At 38.3% G+C, this 15399-nt stretch overlaps 1 protein-coding gene and 3 pseudogenes across 4 annotated transcripts in view; 2 read left to right on the top strand and 2 right to left on the bottom strand.

Annotated features, from left to right (window-relative positions):
- The window catches only part of LOC111346231 (uncharacterized), a 190575-nt gene that overhangs the window by 131519 nt on the left and 43657 nt on the right, over positions 1-15399 (top strand).
- LOC148737037 (uncharacterized) lies at positions 6090-8445 on the bottom strand (annotated as a pseudogene). The gene is made up of 5 exons (XR_015996294.1): positions 8047-8445; positions 7561-7965; positions 7304-7320; positions 6662-6759; positions 6090-6229 (listed from the first exon to the last, which is right to left on the bottom strand). The product of XR_015996294.1 is annotated as an uncharacterized LOC148737037 (transcript).
- On the top strand, positions 10403-12987 carry LOC111343665 (uncharacterized; annotated as a pseudogene). The gene is made up of 5 exons (XR_015996295.1): positions 10403-10593; positions 11078-11569; positions 11880-12093; positions 12267-12516; positions 12797-12987. The product of XR_015996295.1 is annotated as an uncharacterized LOC111343665 (transcript).
- LOC111343663 (uncharacterized) lies at positions 12195-15022 on the bottom strand (annotated as a pseudogene). Its single transcript, XR_015996063.1, has 3 exons — positions 14671-15022; positions 14224-14478; positions 12195-14005 (listed from the first exon to the last, which is right to left on the bottom strand). The product of XR_015996063.1 is annotated as an uncharacterized LOC111343663 (transcript).

Genomic DNA, 15399 nt, shown 5'->3' on the forward strand with positions numbered 1-15399 from the left:
TCATTAATCAGATCTCTTGTTAAATACGCATCACCCGGGTAGGCAGCTCTGCCTGACTATCTATCGGATCTTATTGAAGCCGTTCAGAGGAGGGCATTGAAGATTATCTTTCCAGATAATGGTTATGAGAAATCATTTGTTTTGTCTGCCCTCCCAACCCTAAGTATGCGTAGGGATCTTGCCTGCATCAGGTTTTTTAAGGACCTGCCTAATTCTGAAGCTTCAGGGTCTCTCTACATGGTGAAAGTAGTTTCTCGTGGTTACAATCCTCGCTCAGGGGATTGCCTCCTTGTAGAGAGACATAGAGTTAGGACAGATAGATTCGCCGCTTTCTGTACTAATTAAGTTTTTCCCCATAAGAGGTAACCCTAGAGGGAATATTTATGATAACTTTTTGAATGTAATGAGATTTTCGTGCATGCTGTTGAAATATGATTTATTAAGGGTTATTTATTACATCGCACGCAGTGCCCGTGGGCAAGAGGAAGCAAATCCTGTGTTCTGATTGGCTACCCAAGAAGGCAAGATAGGCCCTCTTGCCCGCTCAGGATTGTCCGCATTGATCCCGCACATGAAAAAATAGAATATGAACTACATTCGTAACTCTTGGACACTTTCGGCGACGGAAAGGCAAAAAGCGGCAAAAGATATTCAAAACAAAGAAAATAGAAACGAATCGCGTGGGTTTGTTGTCCAACAAACACTGTTGGCTTTCTTTCCCAGCTCTCGAAGGAAAAAAGTCATTCTCAACTCTTATTATATGGCTGTGTCTCAGGAGGACTGCGAACTACCGAATTCACGAATTTGATTGGCTGAAATCAATATTAAGAGCGGTCTAGATTTTCCCATCTAGACCGGCATCTTGACCGCTCTAGAAAAAAAAAAGGTACAAAGAATATAAAGAAATTGGCATATATGACACAGCCATATAATAAACATCACTGCGTTCGGTCTGCATTGGCAACCACGGTCAAGATTCTCCCCATACAGACCTCCCGCTCGGTTAATAAGAACTAATTAATAAAGCGAAATATTATTCAATACAGTAAATCCTTTATTAACCAAGCTTGTTCGGTCAAGATGGTTGAATATTAGTCTCGATCTCTGCCTGTAAAAGAGTTGATTAAACATATCTATCTATCTATCTATTCATGCGAGAAGGTAGCCGATACCGTTGAATAGTGCTAAATACACATGTGCAGAGCTCAATACAGTAGGTAGCGATCAAACAAGACGACACATGGTTTCTGTTACTCAGAGTTTCGTGCTTACGTACTCATCAGACTATCTATCTATCTATCTATCTATCTATCTGTCTATCTGTCTATCTTTTCTTCAAATGAATAAAGGCTGATAGTTTCGAAAGAAACTGTTTGGGGCTGCGTCGGTGGGAGTAACGAAATAATTTGGATATATCAACAAAGTTGAAATGGTAAATTGGCCACCGTAATGATTACAAAAGCTGACGTTTGGAGCGTTAGCCCTTCGTCGGAACCAATAACGTCGGAACCAATAACGTCGGAAGCAATAACGTCGGAACCAATAACGTAGCTCCATTTTCTGCCTTTAAAAGCACACACAACCCACGATTCCTCTATTCGCTCCGACGAAGGGCTAACGCTCGAAACGTCAGCTTTTGTAATCATTACGGTGGCCAATTTACCATTTCAACTTTGTTGATATATCCAAATTATCTTTTCTTCAACCTACCTGCTAGTATGTTAATATCGTGTCAAGAAAAACCCGATCTGAAAATTTGTAAAAAGATAAGAATTCAACTGTTCTATTAAATCTCATATAATTGATAATTCCTTATTTCAAAATTTCATGACGTCACGTGAAAACCAAGAATTAAATCCCCTGGTTCAAAAAAGTGCCCTCCCTTGATGTGTCGAAAGTACATTAGCGCCCCGGACGCTAAATCAAAATTTTACGGTTTGCTCAATTCTCGACTTTTGTCACGTAGAATGGCTGGACATCATCAGTTATTCGTCTATAATTCAAACTTAAGAAGGGAAAGTTTAAAGAAGTATAAAGACTTCCCTAACCTTTGGAAATGACGAAAAAAACCAACAGTTTTAGTTGACGGCCTATATGAAAGGCGATCTGTTTTCACAACGAACTCAAGGGACCCACACAACATTTCAACCACAATCATATGTGATGCTTGATATTCTTTCGGGAAAAAATATTGCGTGACGAGTGGGTACACTTCCATTGAGAGACAATGAATTGAATAAATGATCGAATAAAAAAGAAAGTGAATATTAAATAACTTAATAATTGCACTAATGGTGAGTAGTTTTAAGTATCAATCTACAAGATTTTAACTTTTCCATGTCCTTTTTGTATGAGCAAATTTACCTCTATTAAAAGGAAAAAGCTAAAACAATTATGGTTATAATGATGTAGATAACTTAACTCTTCCCTTTCAGCTTTCAAGGCCGTTTTTACAAACCTCAACGCCAGTGGAAGATTTGGTCCAACAACGCTGGGCAGTCACTACACAGGGCAGGATCATGACGGGCAAGTCACACTGTCCAGCGGAGTTCAACAGTGGACTGTGCCGTACACTGGTGACTACAAAATAGAAGCAATAGCAGCTGCAGGAGGGTACGATATACACACTAACAGTACTCAGTACCGAGGAAGAGGAGCAAGAATGATAGGAACGTTCCGCTTAAACAAGGGTGAAGTCATTCAAATACTTGTTGGTCAAGAAGGAGGAATAAACACGCACTCTTACTCTTCTGGAGGTGGTGGAGGAACGTTTGTGGTGAGAGGAGCCAACACATCTTTGATAATAGCTGGAGGCGGAGGAGGGACAGAAGCTGCTAAGTCAAGACATGAAGGATGTGACGCCAGCACAAACACAACAGGGAATCCTGGATACAAATCATGGTCAGGGGGGAGCAATGGACATGGTGCACGGACTGCTGATGATGGACTGTCAGGTAAGGGTATATCGCGATGATCTAATGTTATATCATAATCATATGATAACGTGCTCTCTAATTGGCTTATAATTTATGAAAAAGAAATGGATGGTTGATAGAGATTGTTCAGGTTGACTTCATTGGCGGCGAAAAGTTCCTATCGAGTTTACCCGCGAGGTTTCAAAACTTTCGAGATTGTTTTCCCTTTAACCGTTTAGAGCTCTATTTGAAAAGAAATGTGTTAAAATGATAATCGTTTCGAAAATCAATGAGCATGTAACTCTTTAAGGCGACGGAATTATTTTACGAGTCGACGATACTTTATTTACCAAAGGCGATGCGTGAACGTGGCTGAAAACAAAACTGAGTTCTTTTTTACTTCAACTGAGGCTTCGCGACGTTGGGGGGAATGTTATTTTATTTATTTATTTATTTATTTACAGATTTCGCAAAAAACAATTTGGCAGGAGAGATCTCACAGAACTAATGTTCCAGTAACGAGACTCCTAAACAAGCAAAAAAAAAAAATTGCAATCGAGTAGTAGAAATTATATGACTAGAAACAGGTAATTAACAACAGAGTTTGGCTAGTAATGCAAAGACTCCTAAAAAAGCAAAAACAAAAAACAAAAAACAAAAAACAAAAAAGGAAATTGCAATCGAGTAGTAGGAATTATATGATTACAAACAGGTAGTTAACAACAGAGTTTGGCTAGTAATGCAGTTAGTGGTCTGCTCATATGAAATTTTATGCAGACACTTTTGAAAGTTTAAGGAACTGCAGGATCATACACAGTTGAAGTTAGATGTAAGTAATGTTTCTTCAAATTACACTTGGCGAAAAATCAGATTTGACGTCAGACAAATGCAGTCCAAACGTGATGTTTGTCACATTTGTCAGTATTTGACTTGAAGACAAATATGACCGTTGTCCTAAAGATAAATAGGATAATTGTGCATTTGCTTTTGGGTGTAAATATGGACAAGTGAGGCGTAAATCTGAATTAAATATCATGATTTGTCCTGCTCTAAACAAGGGCAAATGCGTTAAAGATGGCATTTGTAAGAACAAATTCAGGACAGATCTAGTGCAAATATCATCTTTGTCATGGAATAATCCAAAATTCTCTTCCCCTCCATTGACCCTGTTGTCAATTTGCACAAAATGGCTTTTTCCACATGTTATTTCAGTATTAGGGTTGCAAGTACCTAATAATACACTGCATTTAATAAAATATCAGAAATTTCATTGCTTCAGTGGTAGTTTAAAATGGAATCACATTTACTTTGATTAATGCAATCCTCTCATGTCCAATCATCTCACACACACAGTCCTGACTAAAATCAACACACATAAATGTATAGTAAATGGAAAATTTATTTAACACTTCTCCTTTTCTGTACAAATAAAACCATTTCTGTTAAAGAAAATTAACATGTAATAAAGAAATATATTTAATCAGCCCCTGTACACTTACATACATATATATATAGCATAATTATATGTGACACAGAATATAACCTCAATAATGGGGAAAAGCTACAAGGTAAGTTTAAAATATAACATCATTGATTTTAAGTCTTTACAACACTCGTGCCAGCAGGACATTCTCAACAAAATATTTTCACATGAACTGTACTTAGTGTGTTATGATTCATAAAGAGAAGTTACTTCCAAAAAACTCCTACTTAGGCATTACCTGCCCTATCAGTTTCAATACAGTAGGTTCTTTTTTTATAAAGAATTAAGAGTACCGAACATCGCAACATACCAGTTAGTCTTTGATCACATTACCAACACAGCTAATCCTACAAATTACTGTCAAACTGCTGGTAATTTTTTTTTAAAGGAACTTATCAACGTTGTGTTGCAATGTTCCAATATTGATTGACAGTTTGCTGCATGAAATTAGCAACAGACTCACTTCATAGGAATTTAACTAAAAAAGTCATATTTCACATGACTACTTTTGAAGTGTGATTTCCTGACAATGGCAATTTGACTGCTAAATTCTTGCAGTCTATTAACTTGATAAACAGGCAAACATTGAGCAATTTTATTTTGTTTCTTAGAAACAGATCAGCAATTACCTTGTTTTATATGGGAAAATGGAACTTGAAAATAATTCACAAACTATTCTAGCAAATTTGAAGTGAAAGTTGCAAGTTGCATTCAGCAAGCTGTCAATCAATATTTTCACATCACAATGCAATATTCTAGAGTTCCCATCGGGAGGCAACCAGTTTGACTATAAATTTCTATAGTCAAATGTTAACCAGATGTTCTTTTGATGGCAACCTTGCAAACTTCTGCCTCAACATTGGTATTTGATGACAGTCTGAGTCGAGCAAACTGCAACCTATGTGAGCAGTTTGAAACTTTCAATTTGAATTTGGTGGAGTAAGTTCTCAAGCTCTGGTTTTCATTTTGCCATATAAAGTCAGGTAAGACAAACTCAGTTTCAAATAAACAGAATGATATTGCCTAATATTTGCTGTTAATCAACAGACTGCGATGAAATAGTGACAGGCTTAGCTCCAAATTGCCAAACTGTGAATTTCCCTTAAAAATTTAGATCTGTCCTGCAAGGTTATGTCTTACACTTTTAATTTTGAAGCACGATTCCTGGTTTTGCTAATTTAACTAAGCCCGTCACTTATTTCTCACAGTCTCTCGATAAACAGGCTGGTGACAGCTGACTGAATTTACTGTTTCTTTGAAACAGAGCTGGTATTACCTTGTTTTATACTGCAAAATGAAAACAGGAACTTGGAAACTTGCTTCAACAAATTTGATAGTGAAAGTTGCAACTTGCTTGTAAAGCTTGAAACTTGCTCGACTCAAACTGTCAATCAAATATGAATGATGAGGCAAAAGCTTGCAATCAAAAGTATATCCAGTTTGACTGTAAGCATCAGAGGCTTTATTTTTGGCTAGAAAATTAACTTTCAAGCTATCAAATCCAAATTTTTTTACAACAATCACCACAGTAGCTAATTATTTTCCTTATAGTGTTGTTGACACTAAAGTTTTGAAACTGATACAAGTGAAAACACACCTGGTCAAAACAAAAAAAAAAAATATTGGTCATGTGATAAAAATTTTTAGTCATTTCTGTTTAGGATTATAAGTAAACCATTATTCACTCACATTGTAACCCCTTTGATTCCTCCTAGAATTTATTACACTTTCATCCTGCTTGTTTGCCACTTGGGGAAATTCCTCATTCCTCACATGGGTTAACAACTCCTCTGATTTTTGCATTGAGGGTTTTAAAGTGTCTTAAAGGCACCTGTGACAAAAGCAATTCAAAAAATCACAAATCTTGATCATTGTCCAGAATAAAATAAAAATACCTCTGAAATATAATATTACTGAAAAGGTCTGAATGTTGCACTAATTTTCCTTGTTTGATATTGGATGAATGGACTCAACAAAGGAATCTTCAAAAGTGACCAAAGTACATACAAATTAATGCAAACACCTTAATTTTCACTTTCTTAGTCAATTATATCAACAATGGATAAACTTAACAAAATAGCTGGGTTAAGTTAAAGGCTAAAGGGGCACTATGGAAGTAAAGTGTCTTGCCCAAGAACACACAATACAACACACTGGTCCAGGCCAATGCTCAAACCCAAATGTCTGATCCACAGTGTAATGTGCTAGCTATTAAGCCACCACATATTATAGTCACAATTATAGAAAATTAATCCATACTTACACTCTAATATGACAGGATCAGCCTCTTTGAAAGCTGATGTTGCTCTGACACCTCTTTCGATTGCCTGGGTAACCTCAAGGTTGGTGTCATCATTAAAACTGAAAAGCAAAATGAGGTTAAGCTTTTAAGTACTTGGGTTCATGTATGCTGTAACTCAAATTAATAGAAACTCTAAAGACATATATTGTTCAGTAGAAGTTTGGGAGAACCAAAAAAGTTGCTAAACACTGGCCAATGGCTCATATTCCCACAGCATTTCTCATTCTCCCAACTTACCTATGACAGTTTGACTATCATGCACCATTTGACCAGGGCTTTATGAAAACACAAAATCACAGATATCCCTGATCATCTGAGATGGTCGGGGATAAATCGGGAGCACTTCTATTTACCTGATGGCTGCCAGATTTCTGCAATCATTCCCAACATATGAAAACGTAAATTGGCAAAATCTGGGACGGTCATGAAACAGCGAAATCCCAGAGCTTCTGGGACTTTCCCAACATACATGTACAAAAACCAGGCTTAAAGGAGCTACATCACAGACAGTGCATCTTAAAAATTTGGCCAAGATTTTCAAGTCTGCCTTTCTCAATCTTGCCCAATCATAACCATCCTTGTTCCTTTTTGGTTTATTATTACCTCTGGTGTTTTTCTAACTTAAAAAAAACTAAATTTGAAAGTAATTTTTGTACTTCAGAAAAATGGCTTAAAATATCATGACATAGCTCCTTTAAAACTACATACTACAATAACTCAACTATAAATTTCATCCATTAAAAACGAAATGGCCGTCTATTGTTATGACGGCTATGTGCATGAAATCAGCAAAAAAGTGTTATCAACAAGCTGTTATGAACACCGTGACGTCTCAAAGTTAAAATAACCAAAATACTCACCACCATATCTCGTGGAAGGTTTTCACTTTTCCTTTATTCTGCCATTGCGGGTGCTGACTGTTGGCCTTGTAAGTTGTCAATTTTTTCTGTAAGAACAAGTTTTCGCTGAAGTGCGTCAAACTGCCCTTCGTGGTCGGAACAACTCGCTCTAGCGTTTACATGAGAAAGTGGCGTGGTGGCTGGAGTTGATCGGCTCGATGAGAAGGAAGATGGCGTTCCGCAGGGCACAATTGAAGACAAGCGAGTGGAGGCGACTGGCTGATAAATTGGCGAGGTCTATTCTGAATCACTATTACTGTCAAGCTGCAAATCACGACGGATATGATTTTCAGATCGAGATCTCTCGATGGAAATCCGCGGACGGTCTTGCGTTCGAGGAACGACTGCAGTTGTCCTTGGAGTTGTCTAAATATTCAAAGAGCAAAACGAGTGAATTGCTGACCTGTCTTACTGACCTACGTTTAATTAATACGCGTAAAAGCTTACCGTTCGACGGTGAAAGTGCCTAGACGTTAGCGGTGACTCGGGAAGCTCGTCAAAATCAATCCCTGCATTGCTCGATCTGTTTCTGTGAGACATATTACAAAACTGCGGAGGAACTTTTGGTTGACGACTTCCTTCAACGAAGACGTGACACTTGGACGAACTTGGGGTTTCGTTTTTTATTACATATTTCGAAAATATATGTAAAAGTGACTTACCGTGCCGAGTTTGGAGTCGAAATATGATCTGGAAGTGTGTTTATTTGCACTACAATTTTCGTAAATGTCCTGCCGCCATTACTCGATGCAGAAAATGGCCGGGAGTAGTATTTGAAGGAGTTGGGGCTAGATATGACGTAGAAACATCAATCCGGCTAAACAAGGTACACAACGTGGCTAATTTCGCATTCAGGTCGAGATATTTTTGGAAGGTTTTGGAGGTTCTTTCTTAGCTCTTTTGAGTAAAGCGAAAGTTTGCCTGGTAGACGTTGCGTTGTTCAGGACTGTGGAAACATAAAGAAAATTGGGGATTTCTATTCATAATTCTCCTGATTCGGGCAGCGTTAGACTAAAGTGGAAAAGGTTCGTGTCTATTCATCGGAAGGATTTCAAGCCAGTGGGAAAATTTGCTGTTTGCTCCGAGCATTTCACAAGGGATTGTTTTACGCTTGCTTTTTCGATGAAAGGCATGAAAAGAAAGTTGAAGAAGGGGACGTTTCCAACTATTTGGAAAAAATCCTTTGAAACACTATCAAAGCGGAGTCGACGATCGGTGAGTGAAATTACAATGTATTTGCGCTGTGCTTATCATCATGATATTTACTTCCTCACTTACCTGTGACATGATTTTTTTCGGGCATAGTTGTTCAATATTCGTGCAATGAATGCTCTGACTATTTAGACTTCCCATATGGTTGAATGTGTTTTCATACTTTTCCGCGTTCTTCTCATAGTTGCAGTAAAACGGGCGTTGGCGAAAAAATGGGTATTTGCGCTGAATGGACGTGAAGTCAATTCCCCAATTCCCAGACCTTTCCACTCAAGCGTAAAATTTAGAGAAAGTGAAACTACATAGAAATCCGGCTCTCTATTTTTTGAGATATTAGCTTGCTGTTACTTTGAGATTTGACAGTACTCCAAAGTTCCCTCCAAGAAATCAGCAAATTTTGAGTTACACGCAAGTCTTTTAAACGACCAAAAATGGACTTAGTCTGATTTCTACATTCTATAAGTTCGGTTACTGTTTGCGGTTTTTTTTTTTTTCGTCAGTATTTCAATTCTATTCTCACTGCCTGCAAATGATGCATACATTTTAAGGCAAAGATGTGGTTACAACATGCTTCCATTTCTAGTTTTGAAAACATCGACATAAAGCTCAAATTTAAACTTGTTTCGAAGGGGAGAAATAAAGAATGGTCGTACCTATTTTCACTTTTCAGCTACTAAAGGAAATTCTGGCTGCTCAAACTACTAATGAGGATACAGAGGAAGAAGACAATCCTGAAGAGGATGTGCACTCTTTCAAAGGAAGTTCTGCACCTGAGGAGAGTGCTGACACTATGGGGGCTCCAAATCTCAACCCTGAGTAGTCTCCAGAAGTTGAGGGTGCTCTGAATGCAAGTCAGGGTTCTTTGGTTGAGGTAAATCCTGAAAGCTGCATCACTGAGACTAAGACGGGCGAGATAAGTGTTGATGCTGAGATGGCTTCAGAGGTCCTATGTACTCCTGGTGCTAAGACAGCTCTCGAGAGCCAAGGGATTCTAGGCACTGTTGAGGTTACTGATACCATACAGATCCTGGAGGCTGAGGGATTCGAAAAACTGCAGGATATAGATGAAGTTATGCAGATTGATGAATCATTAACGATTCCTGAAGTTGAACAGGTTTCTGTGGTAGGTTCATAACTCTAATTACTGTTTAGTTGCATGTTTGTATTATCTTAACAATGGAAAACTACATGTGCAGTTATTCAACAGTAATACTAAGACACAAAAATTCGAAAGTCTTCTTATTACAGCCTGTATTCATGTTGAAAGTTTGTTTTTTCTAGGATACTCCAACTGGACATGCTGGGAATTGCACAACATGCAAAACCCTGAGGAGTGAGGTGACTCAGTTAAAGGGCAAAGTCACAAGAATGTCGAATAATTTAACCTCCAATCAAGATCAGTGGGTTGAAACCTTTAAGAGCATACAAGAGCCGAGGCAGTCGCTGATGGTGAATACTGGTGCGTCAACAATAATTTAAGTTGATTAGTCGCATTAAGGCATAAATAACTGCCATTTTAATTTTTTAATCATAATTACAATATGGTGATAGAATTTTTTCATTCCATCTGTTTAAGCTATTCAAACTGATCCATGACCAATAACAAATGGGACAGAGTTAGGGCTAGAGGTTGAATCAGAAGATGAGCAGGAAATGCAGGACAATGCATACAAAGAGTTTGAGTGTGGTGAAGACCCTATATGGACCCCTGAAGAAATCAAAAATGCATATAAAAAACTAAAGGAAGATGATGACTCAGTGAAGACTCATCAGAACCCAAGGTACAAAGATGCAGAGTCTACTGCATACATATCTTTGCTCTAACGATCCTTTGGGAAGTGATTTAGGCTTAAAACTAAATCCAGTATGAGAGGATCTATTTCAGCGCAAGAATACATGAAATTCGATTTTTAATTTAATCAGATAAGAATTGAAAAAAAAAAAAAAAAAGAGAGATAGCCTGCCCATAGACTGGAAGTCCCAGTCCTAAGTGTTTGGTTTGTCCACTCTACCACATGGGTGGGCTAGATAGCTTGAGGGCTCAAAGTTGTCATGTGTGCATTCAACAGAATTATCACAAAAAGGCATTTTTCAGAATTTATGTGAGATTAAAAACCAAATCCACAATTAGCCAGGTTTACAACAAGTTGAGAAAAGCGGCAACACCCTGATAAAAACAATAAAAATGTTTATCATTTTGTTATTGTTATTTTATTATTTCAGATGCTATGATTAAATGAGTATTTCCTTTCAAATCATTTTTTCCTTGGATCTACAAGGAAAAAACATTCGAGAGGAACGGAAGGGAATTGTTTTCCTTTCCGAACTTCTTATTTTGTTTCAGTTCTGCCATTTGTGCTTCTTTCCCAAACCCAAACTTTCTGTATCACAGACAGGTACCTTATTAACCGTGGAAAGTTTCTGCAGTAACTGTGGCCAAACAAAAGTCTGGAAGTGTCAACCAGACCTGCTATTAAGTTTTGCAGTGTTCTGTGCTGGGGCATCCATCCGAAAGGTACTACTGGTATTTATGCACATGGGTATATTGGCTTATCATGAGCCAACATACTATTATCACCAAAGGCACCTTCTCATCTCCTCCATTATCTCCTTCTGGCGAAAATACCAGAAGAAGAACAAGGAACTGGTAGTGGCTGGTGCTGGTCGCCATGACAGTATGGGACATTCTGCAAAGTTTGGTATCTATACAATGTTGTGCTGTACAGTTGGGCTTATCATCCACATTGTCCTTGTGCAGGTATAATTTTGAATCAGACTGTCAAACAAAAACCCTGCTAATAACTATTCCCCCATCGCTATAGTTAGTTCGTCTCTGCCAAAATACTTCTGTACGAATAAAGAGCTGGATATGCTGAACATATTCTTCTAACAGGTGGTAACTATGCTCTAGCAGTAATTTAATACTTTAACCTCCCTATTTGCATCTGATGATTGATCTAGACAATGTAATCATATGAACCCTGAGGCCATAATTTCTAAAGCCATGAACTTAAACAGCATTATTGTTAGGTTATTCACAAGTGGACCGATTTATCTTTCCCCTTTAGGCCAATGAAGGAGGAAACAGCTCTGGCATGGAATTTTTTGCCTTTGAAAAAGCATTTATTTTCCTCTTGGGGACTGGCCTGTCGATAAAGTCATTCATCTCTGACAGACACACCTCAATTGCCAAGTGGATGAGGGAAGACTGTCCAAAAAAATGTCGAGATATGGGGAAGCCAATTGTAGCTCATTTCTTTGATATATGGCATATTGGGAAAAGTAAGGAACCTCTATTGCAGTATCTGTAAATGCTAACACTTACTACAATAGGTATAAAGATACAGCACATACCCCTTAACAAAACAATTCTCTTCCTTTAGCATTTTTAATTTCTTACATGTACTGACCATTTTAGTCATAGATATGTTTATTATACATCTGTTCATTCCTAGAGATCCAGAAGGTACTGACCAAACTCAGCAAAGAGAAAGGCTGTGAGGTAATTGGGAGATGGCGAAAAGCTTGTGTACGACATTTCTACTGGGCTGTTACCTCAACCAAAGAACATCTTGGAGAAGTAAAGCTTGCAAAGTTTTCCGCTTTTCTCTCTCGTGATAAACAAGCATAAGGAACTGCCAAACAGACTTTTTAATACATGTGCTCATCGTGACATAACCAGTCCACGGGTGTGGATGACAAAAGGTATGACAAACATTTCCTTTTTATGTCATTTTTGATAGCAAAGCATGTCGCCACATTATCAAATATTCCTGGCTACCCTTATGTATAACCAACTGATATCATATCATGAAGACACAATTTTCCTAATACTTCAGTGGATTATGTGTTTTAGTGAATGGTGTTCACTTTTCAGTTAGATCTTATACAATAATAACCAAAACAGAAAGAACAAAAGCTAGCTTTGGGAGAGAACCATGGCATGTGGATACTTTCATTAGACCAATTTCTTATTCTCTTTCAGCATCAGAAGCATATGAAAAGCTAAGTGCCGCACTCAACAAAACCAGTCTCACAAAAGCAATTAAGAAGGCATCCTCTGTGTGTCTAGATCCTTCCATCTCACTAATAACAATGCAAAAAGTCGATACGGTTCCAAGATATATGAAACATCTTACGCGAGGTATTTTGTTATTATCCAGATTATGTTACTGACATCTACGACATTCTTACCAAGACACCCAGGGCAGAGCTGAAATTGTTGGAGGAGGAACTGAAAGCAGAGGTTCCAGACACTATAAACACCATGTTGGACAGAGAAAGCAGGGAAGGCGCCTTGTCAAAATACCAGACCAGAAAAGAGAAAACAACCGTTCTTTGCCCTCCAACCTGCCCAGGTAAGCACAAGAGTTATTAAATGGCATTCGACCCTTGAGTAGTTATCTAAAATACTTTGCCTTAGAATGTATGGTTTCAATTTCAGAGGATGAAATTCAGATGACATCAGATAATTCAGGGAGACAAACTCGGCAGACATCTAACAGTGGCAGACGACCTCCTCACTGCTCTAAATGTGGCAAAAGAAGACTTGTTCACAAAATAGGGCAATGTGACATGACTGAGGACAAAGGACCAAATTGTGGAAATTCAAGGCAAGTGAAAAGAAAAAAACCATTAATTAAAACTAATTAAATTGAGGATGAATTACATTGAATTTGTATTACTTGGGTTCCTGAAAATTGGAGCAACATCACAATTCCCAGCCACTAAACTTGAGTTTACTGAATGCTTGAAGAACAGGGCTTCACACAGTGGGCAATTTTGTCATTCAACAAGAAGCAAGTAAGTGGCTGAGAATTGTGAAGTATGGCTCACAAAATAGACCTTATTCCAAAATGGCCGTCAACTGGTATAAGATGGGGTGAGTGGCACCAAAACGAGGTCATAAGGGCCAAGTTTGCTTGTCCTGTAAACAAAATGCTTGCGGACAAGTATTCGAGCAACTACGGCAGGTCCTTATTGGCCCCAATGACACATGACACTCTTCAAGAGCAAAATGTGCATTTATTATTCATTTTCTTCATCTTCGAATCGACGGTAATGGCCATTTTCACTCGGAAATTGTTTCCTGATTTTATTGTAGGCACAACAGGGCAAGGGGTATCGCCTGGAACTACCAATATAACTCCACAGCAGTCTTGTAAATTGCCGATAGGCCACAGACCTCAGGAATCTAGCGAGGGAAATAACATCACTGTTCATTCAAGGCATGATTGGATGGAGATAAATGCTCCTTTTAAAAATAAGCAGTGGGGCCAATAAAGCCATTTAGAAAATAAAAAATGTGATTCTATGAGATCAGTCCAAGGCGATAAGCTTAGATGTATCAATTATTCAATGCTATGTAGGGTTCGATCGTTCCGATGCAAAGTCAACAATACCCCAACTTACTCATCATCAGTTTTGTTGCTTTGCCCACGAAGAGTTGTGTACGACTTTCCAGCTCGTGTTTTTAGGCCCAGTGCAGCCACTTCCAATACGTGGCGGTTAAAGCAGACGCTTTCAAACCCTGGATGGAGGGTTATGCATACGTTCAAGTGTCCAATGGATTCTTCCATGACCTCTTCGCAGCGATCTATCTCTTTACAGCAAATGCACTCCTCCGCTTTTGTCACAAGGCTGACAGAGCAGTTTGAGCACAAACACCTGCAAAATAATGTGAAAAATTTGTCAAACGAAAGAAAAATACGTCCGTATAAAATCATTACTTGTCTGACCGCTTTAATAAAACTATCGCATAAAATCAGGACTACAGTTAATCACATGCAACGAATTTACGACGGGTATTTGAAATTGGAAAATAAAAATATAAATCTACATTCCATGATAATACCATACCATTCATTCGCTAGCACCTCTCCCGAATATCTTCGCTGAAACTGTTTTTCCTCTTCTTCTTCGCGGTGAACCGTTTCGTTGTAGACCGCAGCTTCTTTCTCGGTGGCAAGAGGTTCCTAACTGTCGTCGTACGGCGCAAATTCAGAAAATTCCCCAATCACTTCGTCAACTATACAACTTTCTTGATCACTTTCAGATGTGCAGGAAGAGGAATCCGACGGAGATGACATCTTAAACGTCTTATAAACGGCTCTAAACACACAAGCTTTTCCCAAATGCGAATATTTTGGTTGATGTTTCTACGTAGCAGTGGATAAATCACGTGGTCAAACGCAAGACCGCTTTAAGAGATCTCGCGGGCTATTGTTTTGCGAACTTTGTAATGGCGGACGGTATATACGCACTTTTCATTGGGAAATTTCCAGCCCCCGTACGCAAGTATCGTTCCAGTTTTTCGCTATTTGTATAATTTTGAATATATAGAAAAGATTTATGTTGAAAAAACCCGGAAACAAAAACAAAAATTTTCGTCGTAGTAGCACTTTCATATCCAAGAATTCGAATTACACAAAGCGTCGCGCGATGGCCTTTGGGGATTACCTGCGCATGCACTTCCGAAAATTGGCATATTTTTTTTGAGGATCGGAGTGGAGCGGCAAATGTTGCTGTAATTCTCGTCAGTTCTCGTCATTTCTTAGCTCAATATCTTTCCTCAATTCGAAAATGAGG

The sequence above is a fragment of the Stylophora pistillata genome, chromosome 2 (assembly GCF_964205215.1).
Source record: "Stylophora pistillata chromosome 2, jaStyPist1.2, whole genome shotgun sequence".
Classification (NCBI taxonomy): domain Eukaryota; kingdom Metazoa; phylum Cnidaria; class Anthozoa; order Scleractinia; family Pocilloporidae; genus Stylophora; species Stylophora pistillata.